An 8719-nucleotide genomic window follows, 5' to 3' on the forward strand; every position below is an offset into this window, starting at 1 on the left:
CTAGTGATTAGATTAAGCATCACTCATTGCAGAAGACACTCCCCTTGGCTGATCACAAATGGAATATATTACATGAGCTAACATGCTCATGATTTAATTCTATGAAATGTCCTCATAGCAACAGACACTTGCTCAACCAGATAAACAGGTACCACTACTTCAACAAGTTGACACATAAACCTGACCATGACACCCAGTAATGCAAGGTGGTTCAACATTTTAAAAATTAAGCAATGTAATTCATCATATAAATAAAATATGGTTATATTTTAACCATGGTAGACTTGGAAAAAACCTAATTTTGTTGGCAAAATTCAACACTCATTCATGATAAAAACCCTCAGTTAACTAAGAATACAAGGCAACTTCTTAACTTTATCAACTTTTACTTAATTTTTTTAATTTTAACTTTTACTACATCTGTATGTAAGTAATAAGCATACAGATTGGAAAGTAAGATGTAAAACTCTCTATGACAGATAATATATTCCTGTCCATAGAAAATCCTACAAAAGCTACAAGAGTCTATTTACAAATAAGACTTTATTCCTGAATAGCACTTTTATATATATTACATTCACTCATCAGATATTTAATAAAAATTTCTTTAACCTCCCCCATTTGGCTTTCCTTATAAAGACAGAGTAATAATCTATGAAGAAAATGATTTTAAAGTCAAAGAAACCTCTATTTGAATCAGTCCTGCCACTTGTGAGCTCTGTGATCTATATATGTTGAAGAGTATTTGTGATAGCACAGAATTTGTTATGGATTATAATAACAGGTTGAATAATAAAAATTGCTGATATACAACTATTCTTAAACTAGGAAAATGGCAAGTTCTCAGGGTTCAACAAAGTAGGAGGCACTTGATAAGCTTGATCTCTTTGCCTCCTGCTTTTGCCACTAGTCTCCCTTCTTTCTTCTGGGTCCACAAGAACTTGTCACATATCTGAACTCTATATCTGATCACACTGCATACTAATGACTTATGCTCACCTTTCTCTCCAAACCATAAGCATCTTGAGGGACGAGTCTAAGCTTAGCATCTTTTAGATGTTTAATGACTATATATTCACTGTATGAATAAACAAAATATGATTTGATGATTTTTTACTATCTAATATTTTAAGGTTTCTTATTGATATTTCGTTTTTTCTCAAGTATATGAAGGAGGTAAAAGCTGCTATTTTAGAGTTGGCTGATGCATAAACTCACCAAAGTCCATAAATCAAATTCAGATGGGTAAGTACATTATTGTAACTCTATATAGCCTTTCTACTACTTCCATTGCAGAGTTGTCTGTCTATAAAAATTCCATTGGGAAAGGGTAAAGATATAGGAGTTCTGTAGCAGATACATCTTGAACAAATTTGCTATTTGAATTTAGGCAAGGGCTAAATGGGGAGACGGTTGTGTTCTGGATATTTAGCTCAGTGTCACATCTAACACATATTAAGCATGATAGACATAAAACCTACAGATGTCTTTAATCTCATTGTAGTTTCTTATTGATACTATTGTGTTTGCATTTTCTATTATCGAATTTAAAAGCATTTTAGAAATTAAAGCAATGATTCTAAGGTGTGATATCTTATGTCCTTTTCGAGAGGGGTATTTTATTATGAATGAATTTTTAAAAACATAGTCACTGAATCAGTGTTCCCAGGGTAGATACCCTGCCAGGTATGTCTTTAAAAGATTCTGCTCATTATTCTGATGATAAACATGACAATCTTTATTCTAAATTATGTGTATTTATAGTTTTAAACTTTTTATATTCAAATATTTTTAACTTATAGGACAGTTACAAAAATAATACAAAACTAACATGAGAACTCCATTATACCCCTACCCAGGTACTCAGTTTTATCAAATTTTTACACTTTGCCACTTTTTTTTTTTTTTTTTTTTTAACTTGGGCAGCTTCCGGGAATCGAACCTGGGACTTTGGCATGGCAGGTGAGAATTCTGCCACTGAGCCACTGTCACACTGCCCGCTTAACCACATTTTTATATCATTCTATCTATTTATCTATCTTTCTAAACATTTTAGAATAGCTTATATTCATCATTCTCCTTGAACACACGTTTCTATTCTATGTCTATTTCCTAAGAACAAGGATAACCCCTTCCGTAACCATGTACAGTTATCAAGCTTAAGAAATTTAACATTGATATAAAGTATATAGTTCATATTCCAATTTTTACAATTATTCCAGTGATATCCTTTTGGACATTTTCTCCTGTTATTAGCTCAAGTCCAGGATCATATGACAGTCATTGCATTTAATTGTCATTGCTGTTTGGTTGCTTTCTTAAGATTGTGGAAACGTACATGCAGCATAAAATTGACCATTTCAACCACCCCCGAGTATAGAATTCAGTGAGAAGAATCACATTCTCAGTGTTGTGCTGCCCTTACTACCTTCCATACCAAAACTTTCCCATTACCCCAAACAGAAACCCTGCCCCTGCTATATATTGACTCCTTAGTTTTCCTTTTAACCTGGCTCTACTTTCTGTCTTTATGAATTTGGCTTATTTTACTCAATGTTATGTCTTCAAGTTTCATTTATTATGTACTCTGACTCAGAACTTCATCCTTTTATACAGCTGAATAATATTCCATTTTATATATGAATACCACATTTTGTTTATCTATTCAGCTGTTGATGGACACTTATATTGCTTCCACCTTTTCACTATTGTGAATAATGCTACTATGAACATTTGTGTGCAAATATCTGTTCAAGTCTATGAATTCTTTTGGGTATATCCCTAGAAGTGGGATTGATTAGCTATATGGTAGTTTTATGCTTAGCTTTTTAAGGAACCTTAATCCTGCTTTCTATGGCAGCCACACCATTTTACATCCCCACCAACAAGGTGCTAGGGTTTCTATTTCCTTGCATCCTCATCAACACTTGTTAGTTTCCTTCTTAAAAAAAAAAACAACAGTCATCTTAGAGAGTGCAAATTGATATTGCATTGTTCTTTTGATTTGTATTTCCTAAAAAAAATGGCTCATGATGTTGAACATCTTTTCGTGTACTTATTCTTCTTCATGTCAGTGGTATATCTTCTTTGGAGAAATGTCTATGCAAGTCCTTTGTCCAATTTTTAGTCGGGTTGTCATTTCTCTGGAGTTGTAGGAGTTCTTTATAAATTCTCCATATTCAACCCTTATGAGATGTAAGATTTCCAAGTATTTTCTCCTATCCTGTTAGCTGCCTTTTAACTTTGTTGATAATATCCTTTGATACAAAAAAGTTTTTAATTTTGAGGAAGTCCAATATATTCATTTTTTTCCTTTTGTTGCTTATGATTTTGGTGTACATTCTCTATCACCTAATACAAGATCCTGAAGATATTTCTCAATGCTTTCTAAAAGTTTCATAAAATATTTTAATTCTTATGTTTAGGTCCTTGATCTATTTGACTTAATTTTTATATTGGAATGAGGTAAGTGTCCACTTCCATTTGTTGTATGTGGATATACAGTTTTTCCAGCACCATTTGTTGAAGAAACTATTTTCTTCCCCTTGACTGGAATTGGCAAAATGATATTGCATTGTTCTTTTGATTTGTATTTCCTAAAAAAATGGCTCATGATGTTCAACATCTTTTCGTGTACTTATTCTTCTTCATGTCACTGGTATATCTTCTTTGGAGAAATGTCTATGCAAGTCCTTTGTCCAATTTTTAGTTGGGTTGTCATTTCTCTGGAGTTGTAGGAGTTCTTTATATATTCTGCATATTCAAATATCAATTGGCCATAAATGTGTAGGTTTTATTTCTGAACTCTCAGTTCTGTTCCATTAGTCTATATGCCTATCCTTGGACCTGTACCATACTGTTCTGATTACTGCTTTTCACTGTAAAAAGCTTTACTGTTTATTCTTGGTTCATGGCTTAATAGAAGGCTACAAGGGAGTTGGTTAAAAATATGCCTCCTGTTTGGAGACAGGGGCTCAGGCAAAAGTCTGGATGCTAGAAGATTACAGAGGGACCTACCAAAGGCTTCTGGTCTCCAGGGGCTTGAAGTCATGCTTGAAGGTGAGCCTTTCCCAGGGATACTCATCCAGCCTCAACCTGTGAAATTTGGTCAGGTGGGCCCATCTGAGATACCTCTGTCACACGGGAAGGCACATGACTGGTATCTGCTGTTGCTTCACTCCTCTCAGCTTCTGATTCCAGTGATTTTCTCTCTGAGCATATGTGGGTCCTTGCTTAGCACCTCTGGTGTGCTTCTCTGTAAGCTCTCTTTCTCACTCACTGTTTCTCTGAGCTTTCTCTGGGTTTTTGTCTTTGAGCTCTCTCTACTTTTTCTGCCTTTTATCCCCTCATAAAGGATTCTAGTAAAGGATTAAGACCCACCTTGAATTAGGTGGGTCACATCTCAATTGAAAAACCTAAGCAAAATGTCCCACCACGATAGGTCTGCACCTACAAGAATGGATTAAAAGAACATGGCCTTTTCTGGGGTACATAACAGATTCAAACGAGCACCCTTCACCCTCTGGACCCCCAAAGGACATGCCCTTTCCATATACAAAAAATATATTCATTCCATCACAAAGTCCTTAAATCATTTCACTAACAACACTAAGTACAAACGCTCATCACATTAAAGGCGTGGTCTGTCCTAAGGCAAAATTCTCCTCTGGCTATGAACCTGTGTAACTTAGAACAAGTTGTCTGCTTCTGACATACAAAGAAGGGGCAGTCATAGGATAAATGTTCCCATTTCCATAGGGAGAAGTTGGAGTGAAAATGGGTCAAAATTCCCAAACTGTTCCAAAAACCTTCAGGACAGACTTCCTTAGATTTCAAGGTCTGAAATTCATCCATAGGATGATATTTTATCCTCAGGGCTTGAAAGAGTGGCAGTCCCACCCTCTCCAAGGGTTTAGGCAGCAGCTCTGTACTCCCCAAACACTGGGGTGAGTGCTCCAAGCATTGGGGAGACTGCTATGAACTCAGCCCCACTGTCCTCAAGCATCTGGGTGGCTGGTTTGAATCTTTTATGCACCCCAGAAAAGGCCATGTTCTTTTAATCCATTCTTGTGGATGGAGATCAGTTGTGGGTGGGACATTTTGTTAAGGTTGTTTCAACTGAAATGTGACCACCCACCCAATTCAAGGTGGGTCTTAGTCCTTTACTGGAGTCCTTTATGAAGGGATAAAAGGCAGAAGCAGTGGAGAGAGCTCAGAGAGAGAAACATTGAAAGAGAGAGCTTACAGAGAAACATACCAGAGGAGATAAGAGAAGACCCACAAATACTTAATGAGAAAGTAACTGGAATCAGAAGCTGAAAGCAATGGAAACCATGAGTGAAACAACAGCAGATGCCAGTCAGGCGCCTTCTCATGTGACAGAGGTGTCCCAGACGCCAGCAGCCTTTCTTCAGAGGCCAGGTATCATCCTCCTGATGGCTTAATTGGAACATTTCCATGGCCTAAAAACTAAATTTTAAGTTAATAAATCCCCATTGTAAAAGCCAACCCATTTCTGGTATACTACATTCTGGCAGCTTTAGCAAATCAAAACACTAGGTCTCAAACAATTAATATAACTTTATTATCTATTCTCTTTATGCTGAAGTTTCAGTTGCTTTGAGACAGATTCCATAGTTTGTATTTTCCATATTACTTCAATCAAGTCCTGCCATCCTTGTTCTGGATCCCGAATAGACCTTTAGATTAAGGGGAAAGTTTTGCATTCAGCTGCATTGGGATAGCTTGTGGTATTTCCGTGTTTGTGAAGCACTTCACCCAAACAAAGCATTTTTTTTAAATTACATTACCCATGGGTCTTCAAAATGGAAAGGACAGTGATGCAGGTAGCAGAGGTTGTGAGTACACTTTCATTCATGCTGAGGGAACTATTGAGAGGTGAAAGGAATACGAAGAGAAGAATTCCAACCTGCGCTCTTTTCTTATACAAATTCAGCCAGAGCACAGATAAAGGTCAGAAAAGTGCCATGCTGAGAATATCCATTGCTTTATATTATGACAGTTTTATATTAAGATAGTGGAAAATAGACACCCACAACAGGTGCAGAGTAAAGCCATTTAGCATTTTATATTGCAGTTGGAGCTGTGGAATAGAAAATAAAGCACCACTAGAACACTACGAACTACTAGTACATAATAATGAAAAATGCAACATAGGTTGTTGGGTAGAGCAAAAAGCACATGAAAAATTGTTAAGCTTTACTAGCTATTAGGGAAATACTAATCAAAACCACAATGAGATAAAAATCTCATTGATTATTACACTTACTAGAATGACCTCTATCAAACAAACAGGAAACTACAAGTGTTGGAGAGGATGTGGAGAATTAAGGACACTTATTCACTGATGGTGGGAATGAAAAATGGTACTTCTGTGGAGGATGATTTAGCAGTTCCTCAGGAAGTTAAGTATAGATTGCTTTAGGACCCAGTAATCCTGGGTCACTGATTTTTTTGGTAAACATTTTTATTGTATAGTATAACATATATGCAAAGCAAAGAAATAAAAAAGCAATAGTTTTTAAAGCACTCTTCAACAAGTAGTTACAGGACAGATCCCAGAGTTTGTCATGGACTGCCATATGATCCTCTCATATTTTTCCTCCTAGCTGCTCCAGAATGTAGGTGGCTAGAAGGTTTAAATTTTTTTTTTTTATCATCACAATTGACTTTTTTTCCCTCTTTTTTGAAAGATGACTCTGCCAGGTTTTCCTAGTTCAGAGATTGTTAGAGGATGGCACCTAGAGCATCTTACACTGCCACCTCAGTCTGCAGGCTGTTTAACTGTAAGAAATTGTTGGACTGATTTCCATCAAAGAAAGAAAGGTCCTGGCTCTGCTCATCTTTGTCAGCATTTGGTAGTGTCAGTATTTTTTATTTTAGAAATTCTAAAAAGTATATAGTGGTTCTCACAGTGGATTTTAATTTGCATTTCCCTGAGGACAAGTGAAGGTAAACACATTTTTACATGTTTATTTGCTATGTAGATTACTTTCCATTTATACTGCTTGAGTTTGGATAGGTCTATTGAATCTGTTGCTTGGTGATTTTCATCTGTTGTGGAAATTTTGTATCTATTATCTCTTTAAACATTACCTACACCACACCCTTTCTTCTCTCCTTCAAGAATTTTAACATCTTTTTCCCCTGGCCACTGTGCTGAGCTTCATATTAGTATATGCGAATATCTGCTCAATGTCATCGCGTGGTTCTTCTGCAAGTGCTTCATATCCAACATGGTCAAAGCAGGATTTACAGTGTTTCTTCTCCTTACTGCTCGCACTCTGATCACCTACTCTGTATTAGTTAGGGTTCTCTAGAGAAACAGAATCAACAGGGAACACTTGCAAATATAAAATTTATGAAAGTGTCTCACGTGACCGTAGGAATGCAGAGTCCAAAATCCACAGGGCAGGCTGCGAAGCTGACAACTCCGATGGATGGCCTGGATGAACTCCACAGGAGAGGCTCACCAGCCAAAGCAGGAGTGGAACCTGTCTCCTCTGAGTCCTCCTTAAAAGGCTTCCCATGATTGGATTTAGCATCACTAATTGCAGAAGACACTCCCCTTTGGCTGATTACAAATGGAATCAGCTGTGGATGTAGCTGATGTGATCATGACCTAATCCTATGAAATGTCCTCATTGCAACAGACAGGCCAGCGCTTGCCCAATCAGATGAACAGGTACCACAACTTGGCCAAGTTGACACCTGTCCCTAACCATGACATACTCTAATTGGATCCTTTCTTCTCTATAAATCTCTTTGGATTAGTTATTCTAAGACCTTGTGCTCTTTTTCACAAACCCACCTTCTGGGAATGATCATAAATGTTTCCTTCTTCATATCCTGTATATCACCATGCTCTGCCAGTTTTCCTTCCCAAGTACCTTGTGAATTAGCCCCAATGTTCCACTTATACCATCATTGCCCTACTTTAGACTCATCATCTCATGTAGCAAACCCTACTAACTGGTATTTTCTACTCCAGCCTTTTTCAAATCACTTCATATTACTGTAAGAATGATTTCTATAAAACAGGATTATGACCATTTAACTTTTTTCCATAAAACTCTTGGGTGACTTCCTCCAAATTTACAGAATGAAGTTCAAAGTGCTTTGTCTCTCTTTGACTTGTTCATTCTCAACTCTCCAGTGTTCCTTCTTCATACACTCTGATTTATATTTCCCTTTCAGTGGATTAAAGGAGAAAAACCTGTCTTTTGTTCATACATAGTCTTTTTTTGCCCTTCCCCACTCTAAACAATGGCACCACAGATCGGATCACGATTAAAACATTGCTTATCCGGTGTACATAATTGCTTCAAACCAGCAGAGTATGGAATATCATTCTCCATAGTACTTAGTTCATAACATTGCAATGATTTCTTGAACTATGCCAGGAGTTCCTGAGATAAAGGCTGCCCTAGCTCCTAGCACAGTGTCTGGCAGTAGGAATTCAGAAAAAGTGTCCTGAAAGAATGACCAAAGATGATAATGGAACTTTTAATCAATATGTTTGTTAACATATTTCTATCATTTTCTATCAATAAAATCTTTGTATCCTCAATGGGTTAAGGGCCTTTTCTCCATTAACAAAAATAAATAAGGCAAAGGGACATGAAAAAATATGCTAACACTCATATTAGGCTTAAGTGTCTTGCCATAAGGAATCCACAGAAGTACAGGAAAGCTACTG

Source organism: Tamandua tetradactyla, chromosome 1 (assembly GCF_023851605.1).
Source record: "Tamandua tetradactyla isolate mTamTet1 chromosome 1, mTamTet1.pri, whole genome shotgun sequence".
NCBI classification, from domain to species: domain Eukaryota; kingdom Metazoa; phylum Chordata; class Mammalia; order Pilosa; family Myrmecophagidae; genus Tamandua; species Tamandua tetradactyla.